The sequence below is a fragment of the Humulus lupulus genome, chromosome 9, assembly GCF_963169125.1.
Source record: "Humulus lupulus chromosome 9, drHumLupu1.1, whole genome shotgun sequence".
NCBI lineage: Eukaryota > Viridiplantae > Streptophyta > Magnoliopsida > Rosales > Cannabaceae > Humulus > Humulus lupulus.
This window is the reverse complement of record NC_084801.1, coordinates 142,796,994-142,810,883: the sequence shown is the minus strand read 5'-3', so window position 1 is coordinate 142,810,883 and position 13,890 is coordinate 142,796,994. Positions and strand designations below refer to the sequence as shown.

Sequence of the window (13,890 nt, the reverse complement as noted above, 5' to 3'; positions counted from 1 at the left end):
ATCTATATTTGTTATAGAGCGTTCTATGAATTCAAGAGTGCAATTCCAAGTCTATAGTGGAGTCACGAGGAATTAATAAGTTAGTAAATTTATTTGTTAAATTTATGATAACTTATTGGAGCTTGATTTCATAGGCCCATGGTCCCCATTGTACCTTGGATAAAATCATCTAGATAGTCTCAATTAATTGATTTAATCATCAATTAGAATTATCAAAGTTGACCAGGTCAATTTTGGATAGTTTCACAGAGTTGTGTAATTTTGAGAAGAAAAGAGAAATTATGGCAGATTTATTAATTAAGATAAATTGGTATCTAAATTAATAAATAAATTTAAATCAAGGTTCAAATTATAAATAATTAATTTGATAAAGGATTTAAATAATTATTTAATTAATTAAATCAATAGAAAATAATACAGGCCTTGATTTTAAGTCCAATGGGCTTATAATCAAATGGGAAATTTCACGGGCCTATAGCCCATGATAATTTCGACCTAGGGCTTCAAAATGGCTGTTATTTTATTGATTTTTTAATTAAATTAAATGGCCTAATTGAGTCTATAAAAGGAGTGCTTATAGAGAAGTCAAAACAATGGTTTTTGATAAGTCAGATTTTCTGATAGTTTTATATTCTCTCTAAACACAAGTCCTTTTCTAAGCCTCTTTGTATTTTCTCTTCTTCTCTCTATATCTATCTCATGTGTTGAGAATTGCCCACACTAGTCTAGGTGGTTCTAAGGATACATTGGAAGATCGTGAAGAAAATAGAAGATCGGTTCAGTTTCTTGATAATACTCTGCGACAAAGAGGATACAAGAGTTAGAGAAACTGAAGGAAGGACTCTTAATTCCGCTGCGTATACTGTAAGTATTATATTGTTTGTTTCTCTTTGAATTCAATTTAGAAACATGTTTTAGGCTATCTCGTATTAATTTGTTTAATATTAGATATACATGAAAATAAATAAAGATCCTGTATAAGTTTTTTCCAACATATTCACCGTTGGGGAATCTCCTAATGGGGTGGGGAATTTAATTTAATTTATTTTTAAATAAATGGAATCCCTACGTGGAGTCCATTTATTTAAAAAATAAATTTTAGAATAAAAATGGTGAATTATATAAATTAAAATATGACACAATATTTATGATTTAAAATGCTAAATATTATCCCAAATAAAATTTAAAATAAAAAAGTTACTAATATACTACAATAGCATATAGAGAACAATATAAAATACATAAAAAATATTATAAAAATAGATAAAAATTTAAATGGGGCCCAGTCGAGGCGGAGAGTGCCATCCCCACCCCCGTCCCATTTAACATTCGGGGATTGAAAATGATTCCCGTTCCCCATTTAGATGTGGCTTTCCTGCCCCATTAGGGGCGGTCCCCACGGGGTCTCGTCGCCATGGGAAAAATGTGCATCCCTACTCGACGGTGACTCCTGACCCCAGCTCCGGCACTGACCTCGATCCTGGGCCACTCGACACGGACCTTACTACAATACAACCTAATTTTTAAAATATTACAATAAAAACTAACATATATAATTTCTTATGTATTAAATAATACAGTTAATGTTGTATTAAAATTTATGATTGTAATAATTAATACAATGCAAAATTAAATACAAACATAATGTTCTACTTATTTAATGCAATACCTTTATACGACATGCCAAACATGCTCTTAGTATATGTAAATTAATGAGGAGAACTATAGATACATTTTGTATGCAATATACACATTCTATGTTCAACATTTCATATTTTGCAAGAAAAGAAAAGAAAATTGTATGTATGAATATATAGTGTTAAACGTGGTTAAGGATTGAGTATAATGAGATACATGCAATTGACGAATATTATTTTAGAATTAAAGAATTTAAAACCATAAGACCATTTTCTAAAGTTCTCTTGAAAAATAGTCTGTTTTAAGAAAGATGATTATATCTTAAGAATAGAATAATTTGAAACATTCCAATCTTTACACCAAAAAGAAGAGAAAAAACGGTTAAGAATCATTTCAATTTGACCCATTTGGAATTGTGAAAAGAGACTTGGATTTTAATATTAGAAAAATCTTAGAAAAAAATATTTTGAACAAAAACTTCATGTTTATAAAAATGCATAGAATAAGGTGGAAAGACAATTTTTTAAATTATACTCTCAAGCTAAATGCATGCAGTTTTGACACTAGATTGAGATTGTGATGAATATTTAAAATTAATCTCATTTGTGTGTGATCACTGATTCCAGTTTCAATTCTAGATCATACTCGATCCCATGTATGATGAAAAAATTGACAGCACAATATTCAACACTGCTTAAAACCAAGCTAAATAGTACGATTTGTCATTAGATTTAATGAAAAATGCATTGGAGATCTTTTGTTATGCTCAAGCTTCATTTTATGGTTAGAAAAACCAGGTCCTAATTTCTTTTACTAGGGAAGCTTTACATGTTTTTTTTTCTTTTAAAGTTTCAACTCAAAAATCAGTAGTATGATAGGTACCTGCTTAAGTCCCTACAATCTTTGAGAGACAGAAAACTCTACCATGCTCTTAAGCAATTCTCATTGTATCATTATGAAAAATTAACCATAGACTAAAAGTTCGTAATTATTTATACGGTAAGACTTCCATAATGTGCTCTATATTGGAATAACTTTCCTATACTCATAATTTTTTTAATTATAAATAAGAATAAATTTTACATTATAATAAATTATAATATATTTTGGTTCCACCTTTAAAAAATATGTCTCCAGAGTAATAATTGTGTTAATATTAAATATTTTTATATATAAGCTATCTTATACATACTAAAAATTTATGATAAAATTAATTATCAATTTAGACTTATAAAATAACTTTATATATTTCCGATCGTTATATAAATATGTACATTGTAGCTATACTTTTTATGTTAATTTCGTTTATCAATGTTAATACATTGAATTTGACATATTTTATCAATTATTATTTAATTTAGATTTAAATGTATATATTTCCAACATTTTATAGATATAACTTTATATGTTGGTCCCAACATTATTACTAAGTTTTACTCTATATATATCTAATAAATATATACATATTTCCCACAATATATCATCACCAATAAAATAACAACTATCCCATGTGTATAGACTGAAAGTGATTCATTCTTCCCATATTTTCTCAGCTACCAAACTGACCAACAAAGCCCAATAATAATTCACTTTAGAGATAGGCAGAGGCAAACAAAAATTGACACAAACTTTAAATTCTATAATCCAAGCATGTCAACAAGTTGTTCTCCACCTAGAACAACACAAAATCCCCAATTCATAGAGTTCAAGACACATATAATATCTAAGCATGTACATAGCAGTAGGATTACCTCAAGTTTCCAGGTTCATGATTTGCTCCCACAAGTATTGAGAATCGGGATTTCGATTCATACTTAGAGACCTATTAAGCAATTTAGCTAGCTCCCATAAGATTCCAGATTTGGATTTCAAGTTTTTTTTTTCTACCGAAAACGACATGGTGCAACTTGTGGAAAAGAAGAATGTACATACATTTGTGTATGCCTATATATGTTATGTGATAAAAGCCATATTTACACGGGTGACATGATGAATCATCAAATTAACCTAGAATAATTCTTGTATTATTTTATTAATATTTTTGTAAAATAAATTCAAATAAGTCTATATTTAAATTTAAATGATTATTATATTGCAACAAATGAGAAGATATTTATAATATATAATTTCTCAAATTACCAAGTCTACCGTTATGCTTCACTATATACAAAGCTGATAAAGTTTATTTGTAAAAGGTACTTGAATTCTAATTTCCAGAGAACATACTATTTCAATTTGTCATCACTTTTCTTTATAGTGAAAACAATGGATGTATGCTCGAGATTATACTTGAACTGTTATAAATTGCTTGTGTTCTTGATTTATTTTCACAAATTTTATTTCAATATTGTTTTCTGGCACAAGTTTTCTCCTAGAAGTTTGTGCATATCTGATTGACAATTTCACATGTCAACAATATGATTATACATGTATAGATCGAAAGCATAAAAAATCAATGTTTTATGATCTACATATATATAAGTCTACAAACATTAACATTTTTAACTACACCATATCAAATGTAATAAATAGAATTATACCCAAAAGAGAAAAATAGTCTATCTATTAAACTGACCTCATTATGAGTCTGATACTTTCGGATCCATGATTTCTTCTCTATCGATGAATCGGTCGAGCATTTCCTTATCTCGCAAAACCAAACAATCGTTTTCCTTCCTGAAGCGGTCATAGCGACGTTTCACTACATAATTATACATATACTCTTTGAAAGAAGCCGGAACAAACCTAAAAGTGCTCAAAGCAGAGTACATGAATGGCAAGTAGGAGACCAATCTGAGCGCAGCTGCAGAGCCTTGGTGGAATAGACCAAGACCCTCGACGAATAGAAATCATTGATGAACGTCGTCTCGATCAAGATCGCAAAGGTGAGTAGGGCTCGACTGTCTCGGATTGAAGGCAACATAATTTGATTTTCCTGTACTTGTTTAGTTAGTTTGATGATCCATTTCACTCCTCGGTGGAAGAGATTGCAGATGCAATCGAAAACCACCACACATGGCTGAAGGATGTTGACTCAAAGTCTTCGTGACCTTATTTTGATGATATACAAAACAAATATTTGATTATTATTTGTTACTAATTTATTCTTAACTTTGTAGTACACAAGAACACTATTCCAAGTAATCAAAGAACCAAGGGTTCCAAGAAGTTTTCAAAGGCTCAAAGAACTCAGGACTAAGTGTGATTAAAGTTTACATATTTTCTTTAGTCTTGTAAAAAGAGTAATTACTCATTAGCTAAATTCTTTTTCATCAAAAGTTTTTCTAAAAGTCACTTTTTAAAGAAAATTATTTTGAAGAGATTTATTAAAAATATGATTGTATAAAATTTATATAATATTTCTTAGAGGAGAAATACTTGTTTTATAAATATCTTCATAGTTATATAACTATTTTATAATATAAAACAATGTTCTAAAATTGGTGGTAACAACTTAGAACAAAAAGTGATTTAAAAAAGGCCAACTGCTCAATTTTTGCACAGGCTGGTCGACTGCCCTATGCATGCCGGTTGACTGGCATGTCGCCCCTTGTGGGCCCTGCAGTGTGGCAGCTTTTGCTTTAAATGTACGACTCCAACGACTCTTTTAGCCGGTCGATTGGTTGCTCGCCCAGTTGATGTCAGAGAGCCCCAAAATGCCCCCAATGGCTCTTTTTCTCTTCTCTCTATAAATAAACTCATTTTTAGACTCAATTTGTAGCTAAGATCAGTCATATATCATACTATTGAGCAATTACAAGTGTTCTAAGCATTTATGCTCTTCATCCTTTTCAAAACACTTCTTCATACACACTGAGTCAAAGTTGTGATTATTTTCATTAGTGTGTTTGCATTTCTCTCTAGGTTCTTACATTGTATTTCATCATCTAAGAGAGAGTTGTGCTTTGTTCTTTCACTTTAAAAAACCTTTCATTGTATTGAGGTGAGGTTGACACCTGTATTGTAAACAACCCGGTATAGGTGAGATTAACACTTCAATAATCAGAGTGAGGTTGATAGTCCTTTTGAGAAACTATTGTAAAAGGTTTGGGTAAGACCTTGGTGAAAATTCCCCGGATGTAAAAAGGATTGATCAAGTCCATAACTTAATCTGGCATTAGAACTCAAAGTTCATGCTACCTTTGAAGACCAAGAACCTTGTAAAATCGAGAGTTTGCATCCCTATAACCTTAAAATCCTTTACATTCGTGCTTACTTGATTATTTACATTGGTTCTATCTATTTATTGCATGAAAGTTTCACTGAGTTGCTAGAAGTAGATAGTTAAGTTTTAAATTATGAAATTAGTTTTAAATTTCCAATTCACCCCCTCTTGGAAACATATCTTGGGCTAACAATTGGTATCAAAGCTAAGGTACTCATATTTGATTAGATTTTACAATCTAAATTATATATGGTGTTTCCAAGTACTTCACAAAATAGCATGGTAGAAGGTTTCAACACAACTATGGCTCATTTTTTCAATGGTGTAGACATTCCTTATTGGAAAATTAATATGTAAACTTATCTTCAATCTATTGATTATGAATTATGGCATATTGTTTGTGATTGACCTTATGTCCCTAAGCATATAGTGAATGAGAAGAAATTAGTCCAAAAATATAAGGATTTTGATGAAAATGACAAGAAAATGCTATCAAAACATGCTAAGGCTAAGTATGCTCTCATTTGTGGTTTAGATAGAGATATTGTAATGCCCTGGGTAGCCAAGACCGTTGCACTGTGTGATTATAAAGATGCAAGACTTGCTAATTGTTGACCCACGATTTGGCCAACTGACACGGAGTCAAAATATGAATGATATAGACGAATGTAAAGAGAATAACGTAATGACAAAAGCAAAGAAAACACAGTGATTTATAGTGGTTCGGCCCCAGGATCTGGTAATGACCTACGTCCACTTAGAATAATATTGATATGGAACCAAAAGTGTGATCAGAGAACTTGGGTTCAATGAGTTTCAACACTTCTGACAAAATAATACAATTTGACTAGGAGAAATTCTATATCTCTATGATTCAGCAGCCAAAAAAAAGTCCCTTCCCCTTGAGCTATATCTTGCTATTTATAGGCTCATGGAGGGTTACAAAATATTGTTACAGATATTATCCCCTGAATAATGGGATATCCCGAAGATTGCAAGAGATAAATTCGGGATTCCCAAAGATCTTCCCATAAATGTTGCCTTGCCAGCGGAACCACCGACTAGACTGGTCGTGGGAAAGACAGGCTTGTCCTGCTTCTGCTGCGTCTCCTGGTCGATACTCTAGCAGACGCCGTCCAGGTATCAGCCACGTGTCAAGAGATTATCTGCCATGTCACAAATGCTAATTTATTGGATAACACTAATCAAGTCATATAGTTGAAAATGTGGTCCTAAAGCTTAAAAGGTTTTAGTCATAAATAGATAATTTTCATATAAAATGATTGTTTAGTACATGGAATCCCAAAACAGGGTTTAAAAGACACATTTAAAAAAAAATCCCAGAAGTCGTAAATAACTCAGGCCACTCTACTGGAAAAATACACATTTTAGGTTTCCGTCCCTGTACAAACCCTCGACCTTGGCGGCCGAGCAGCTGACAATGTACACCTCGCCCCCAGAGCTCTCCAACTCATAGTTGGTCCAACATATCCTTGCCTTTACCTGCACCACGTACCACCCGTGAGCTGAGGTCCAGCAAGAAAACATAATATTGCAGCGTGATCAATATCAATAATCAAATATTTCACAAGCATAACCAAGTATTTAACAATTCATCAACTTCACCTACTCAATGATAACAAACGACAAATTAACAATTTTTCATCCAAATAATCAACATATCATATTCATCAAGTTAACAACAATAATCACATTCATAATCAAAATTTTATCACAACCATCAAATGATACTCAGGGTCGGCGCCCTTAGGTTGCACCCCCTGTTTAACTCACTGTCTTCAGCTCACTTAGGCCGCCCCCAGTGTTATACCCACTGACTCCGGCCAGCTTAACCGAGCTCAATGATTAATAAGTCATCCTCAGCTACCAGTGGCTGAGCCGCGCCCTGTGCTCAAATATTGATTCCGACACCCTTAGGTCGTTTATCATATGTCCCCGTGGCGTAATACCACCTCATGACATTATATACAAATATAGGGAACGCATAGTCCCAACTTAACCACCTAACCAGGTGCAACTTTCTTACCTTAGATTCCAATAGCATTGATTAGCAAAATTGACCTTCAAGCACGATCTCGTCCGAGCCCTAGCGTAAACCTAGTCACAGCCACAAATTAGAATCATCACCAAACTTCAATTCCAAAACCTAGCCTCAAGACCAATCTCGAGCCCTCGGGAAGCCCTAATTCCACCAAACAGAGTGGTGGAATCAAACCCCGAGCCCCCTTGGCAAAAACCCTAAGAAATAACCCAAAAATCCCCTTCTGGAAACAGGGTAGCGCTACAATGCCACAAAGTGGGCACTATAGTGCTACAAACAGAGCCAAATCACCCAAACAGCCCTGGCCTAGCGCTGTAGCGCCGAAAGGCTAGCGCTACAGTGCTAGTTACAGCACCCAACTTCCCAGATTTGTCTCCTTTGAATTTCCTCGAACCAAAACCCACCAAAACTCCTCCAAACCTCAACCACACTCCAAAATGAGCCTACCATCATCTATATCTCACCCTACATGACCCAATAACCCAAAACTTAGCCACATGCACCTTTAAACAAAGAAAACAAGATTTGACTCCAAGACTCAAGAACTCAACCAGAAAACTAGAACAACCCAGAAATTCAAGTGTTCAAGCTCAGAATTTCTTACCTCAAGTGGAGAATTCGACCTTGGGCTACCCTTAGTATCCTTCCAGCCTTTAGCTCCTCAATTCTTCAAGCTTAATTCCCTAGAATTCCCATCCAAAACTCAATTCAAGCACAACTAATCAAAACAAGAAAAACTCAGACTAAACTCTTTAAGCCTTACCTTAATTTGATGGTTAATCCCAGCTAACCCTCTACAACTTCTTCAAGGATCAAGGTTCCAAAGCTTAGCTGTGACTCCCTCTGAATTTACAGCTTCAAATTCCTCTAGAAATGGTGAAGAGACCAAATCGAGAGAGAGAAAGAGATATACCACATACCCTGTTTTTCCTTCTTTCTTTCCTTCTCTATTCTTTCCTTTAACTTCTAAGACTTTCTACAGCTTCCACTAAAGCCATAAAGCAGTAAACACCAAAAGACCATATTTCCCTCCCAATTAAAACCAAGCTTTTAAACATTCTAAGGGTATTTTAGTCATTGCTCCAAATTCCCGCTAATTGTTCAAGTATCCCTAATAATTTCTGCTTACATCCCGATGCCAAACTAATCGCCATTTATTTTCCTCAGTATCAAATATTCTCCAATATATTTCCCAAATTCCCAAAAATACCCCCAGGCTCCCCCGAGCCGGGTATAAATCCCCACTGTGACTTTTTCGCTAAATCGCTCATGAGGATCGCCTTGAGTCTCAAACCGCAAATATATTCACATAATAATGTGGTCTCAACAATTTATCACAAATAATCATGTTTATGCCCTCAACGGGCCAAAATTACAATTATACCCTTATAACCTAATCAGGGCCTACATGCATAATAATACTCATAGTCATGCATCTCATATATTCATATAATCATATAAGCATGCTTATCACATAATCATGAATCTAATCATATCCATATACTCATTTAATCATGCATGTCATATAATCATGCATTTGATCATTCATTCACATAGATACCAATTATGACATCCTGACACACTAATCAAGGCCCTTAAGCCTTATTAGCTAATTTTGGGTAGTTACAACTATCCCCTCCTTACAACAATTTTGTCCTCGAAATTTATTCGAACACACACCAGGTGACAACTCCCATACCTCTGACCATACCTCCAGAGTCTAATTCTTTACCTTTGATCCCATAATAACACTCTAACTAGAGTGACAGTCTTGTTCCATATGATCTTATCTTATAACTTTAATCTCATTAACCTTTTCTCACTTCAAAAACTCTGCTGAACCCCAAAGTCTACTCAATCCATCAGCGATCATTTTTCGTCCTGTTATTGACACCAATAAAACCCATAAGCCATTACCCATACCAGGATAAGACAAACTTGTAAGCCCCTGGCCTAATTCTTGGTACGATCTCAAAATTCTTTTTAACTAGGAATCAAACTCTTTTTTTTTTCTTTATATCATCATACTCTTTTTTGTCTGCACTACTTGGGGACTTACAAGTCTCCTGCTCTAGAATTTAGTGTTCCAACACTTGATTTTTTTTTGCGAACCCTTTTTGTCCTTTTAGACAGGCAGACGCTCCTGCCCTAATAATTATCATAACCTCATTGGTTTTCCCCCGAACCAATACTGAACCATAATACTCGTTGTCTTTCGCTTGCTTACTTATAATCAACACCACACACCTCCTATCTTACCATATCTTATGTTGTGTCACCTCAGCCGCAAGCCAACATTCATCACTGTGGCTGCTCACCAAAGCATTATAATTTTCTTAATATCCCAAACATTTACACATTCATAAAATAGCCATCAATCCTTTAGATTGTCATTTTTTCCACAGACAGCCACCAATTCTAAGATCCAATCTTATCCCCTTCGTTCTCTAATTTCTTTCCAGAACCTGGAGAATTAAAGAGTCTTAACCGTTATCATCAATTGTCACACCATGTCACTCATTCATATGAACCAAACTATATTAACTCAATCTGCCGAGTTATAACCTTTCAGGTCTAATTACCCTACTTATAGTCCAATGTGGTCCACACTAATGATCCACTACTATACCTTGTTACCTTTAGGATCTTCACCTTAATATCAAGTTCCATCCGATCACTCACCCGATCTTTATTTCTTAACTCGTATCACAATGGTAGGTTTCTTAACCATTCTCATAAAATCCTCTTCCTGAATTTCATTGCCCATCGAGACATATACCTATCCATAACCCATCACCGACACCATACCAATCCCCATTGTTATTGTATCTGACCTTGCTGTAACATGTAGGATCATGTCTATCCGACACAGACCATCCCCAGTAAGAGATCGACTTCCAAATTAATTTTCCCAGTAAGTCTCACCGAACCCTGATCTCAGGATTTTTCCTTTACAAACAACCAAGCGCTCAAATCTCTTACGCTTTACCTTCACTATCAACTGAGTATTCTCTATACACTGACCATGTTTCCATTCGTTCACCTTTTGCAAGGCTCAAACCACCATCTCTTTAGTCTATATCTGGGCGCGTCTCAAACTTGATGTGCCACTTACAGTCTTATGTTTTAAAAACAAAGTCAAATCCATTCTCACTACTCTTTTGTAACCATTTGCTACACAGGAAATTCTATATCACGAGGTGTTGACCAATCCTTATTCCGTCTTTCAAAAATCTGACACAAAGTTGTCCATTCAGTCCACCCTTAGATTCTTTTGTTGTTCTAATCTCTGATGTGGCCGCCCTCCAAAGATACTTATGTAGTAGAAGACATATTCACTAGTCTCGTTGTGCTTCTTATCCTTCAGATGTTCTTCAGTAATCTCTCTGTGGCTTCTGACTGAACCTCTTCATACCTGATCCCTTTTCTTCCTGTAGCATGACCTTGAATATCCTTGGCGAGATTATAACCGACACCTTCTGTAGCCTTACCTGTTACCCTGCTTCTTTAGTCTTAGTATCGTCAGTGTAGTAGTCATTCGCATTTTGCTTATAGCTGGAGAGTAGTTAAATGCATCCTTGACGAACCTAGATGTGGCTTATTCATATCTTTCCTGTACTTTCTACTTGTTGAACTTTCCTGTGTTGTTGAAGCTTAAGTCAGTCAAGAATCTCTACTGATAATCCACCTCACCCCACTTGGTACAAGTGATAATTCCTGAAATGCCCTTTTCCTTGATCCTCATCTGGTAATAACCAGATCAAAGATCAATCCCTAAAGACATTATCTTGTCTTGTAACCGGGCATTTAAACTCTTCATCCTTAACAGATGATAACAACGAATTCTATAGTACGGCGCTCTGTCTAATCCATCCCCAAGTCAAATTGTCCCTCCGCTGAACTAGTAGTTCTTTCTGCCAACCTAACACCATTCTTCACACTGTCCCTGATACTTAATTTGCCCATAGCCGACTCCTGAAGCGTACTCAGCAACTCCTTACATATCCATTTGAATCCCTACTGACCATTTCAGTTTCTATTCAATCCAACTTATATACTTCCAGTGATGTCCCTCTTAGTCCATGGTTGTCTCTTAACAAATTAGCTCTCACCCAAGTTTATAACAAGGCTCTCATATGGCAGGCTCAATTACTTTCACTATGAACCCCTTTACCACCTGTATTATAATTCCTCTTTAGAAAGTTTTTGATTCATCCCCATCTAGCATTAATATCTCAAACCCCTCATATAACACCCTTGAGGCATATACTTTATATAGAAACCCTTCATGGGAGATACACCACACCGAACTCTTTCAGCCCATTATGTAACGAAAAACAAGGATTATCAAGTCAACCGATCACCTCCAAGGAACTAGCCTCGGGCTTCGAGTGTAACAAGGCATTCCAATTTTCCATCCTCTAATCCTGGGCAATCCCTACTCGGCCCTAATGTACTGAATCATCCCATGCAGATAACATGTCCTTATATGGTATCTTTTTAGTTGGTATCTCCTACATCTTGTGCATACTGATTAATCATCACTAAGCCTCATCACCGTCTTGATGGCTATCTTGTAAACTATACCCCTTCCTGTCAAAACCAAAAGATTGAGAACTATCAGAAGTTCTTTTATTCCGATTACTGAGTATCTGCCCTGACTGAGTTCCACCAATGGGAACACCGTCATCCGTATTTCTTGCCCTTCAACACTCACGCTCCATACTTCATTCCTTATATCTCAGATACCATGGTCGTCCCTGCTGCCCAGGCATTGACGAAAACCTCATGCACCGGAGCGGCCCTGATGCTCTGGATCATTCCAGCGTTTAATCCTTAAATGAGTTATCATTTCTGGTTACATCCACTTGTGTCAACTTCCAAAGTGGATTGGCTAACTCTTCAAACTTGTTGACATACTCTGTTGTTGTCTTACCATTCTAAACCATATTCATAAAATTACTAGTCCCCGAAGATCCGACCACGTCTGTGGTACCATTTTTGTGCATTCTTTTGCCACAACTACTTGACACAATTGCTCTGTCACAACCTATCATCTTTATGTAACCAAGGACGGAATTAGCTATGCTCATCCACTAATCAATTCCTAGGCCACTCCAACCCTTCCTTAAAACCAAGGAATTATGCCTCTAAAGCCTTTAACATAGTATTTTTGTCTGTCTGTATCTTCAAGTCAACCAACACTTGTGACCCTGCTGTTACACTATACCAAACCAAAAACTTGCTATTATACCCATCTAGTCTTCTTTATCAGACCTCATAACTTACTTACATACCAGCGAACCTCCGCTGCGACCTTCAGGGGCAGATGGAGGGTTCCCACTCCTTATCTATCATCTGCAACTCCTACCATATCATTACCAAGTCAATTTAACCATTCTGAGCACAAACAATCTGAATTTACCTGCCATTACTGACTAAACCCTTCATCCCTGATGTTCATATCCAGAACCATTCCACAGGCAGGTCTAAACAATCACAATAGCCATATGCATATAAAGCATAACAAACACCAATCCACATTACTATGCATTAGTTAATAACTTCATTGCCACTAAATATAATAATGTTCATCATGCTTTCCATATAGCAATAAATAGATAAAACATGTAAATTCAATTTAAACAATTAACCACATGTAATCAATATCCAAACTGTTATTCAAATATCCATCCACATGCAATAGCAATGCTAATCAGCACGCCTTGATATCATCACACAACAGTCAAGGGCCAGGCCCTATCAGAGTCTCATGCTTCCTATTGCTCACACAAATTAATGCATTTATATTCCATTCAAGCACTTAAGCATATAATCTCATATATTCAATTACGGAAACTTGAGTCGAGATTGTCTTTAGCGGCAAATGTACATGTCCAGCCAGTCTTCAAGAACCCTTAAACCTAGGATAGTCTGATACCAAGTTGTAACACCCTGGATAGCCAAGACCGTTACATTGTGTAATTATAAAGGTGCAAGACTTGCTAATCAAGTCATATAGTTG

The 13,890-nt window shown here is 35.5% G+C and overlaps 1 pseudogene; it reads right to left on the bottom strand.

Annotated features, from left to right (window-relative positions):
- Window positions 1–4,217: 4,217 nt before the first annotated feature.
- LOC133800117 (uncharacterized) lies at window positions 4,218–12,555 on the bottom strand (annotated as a pseudogene).
- Window positions 12,556–13,890: the final 1,335 nt, after the last annotated feature.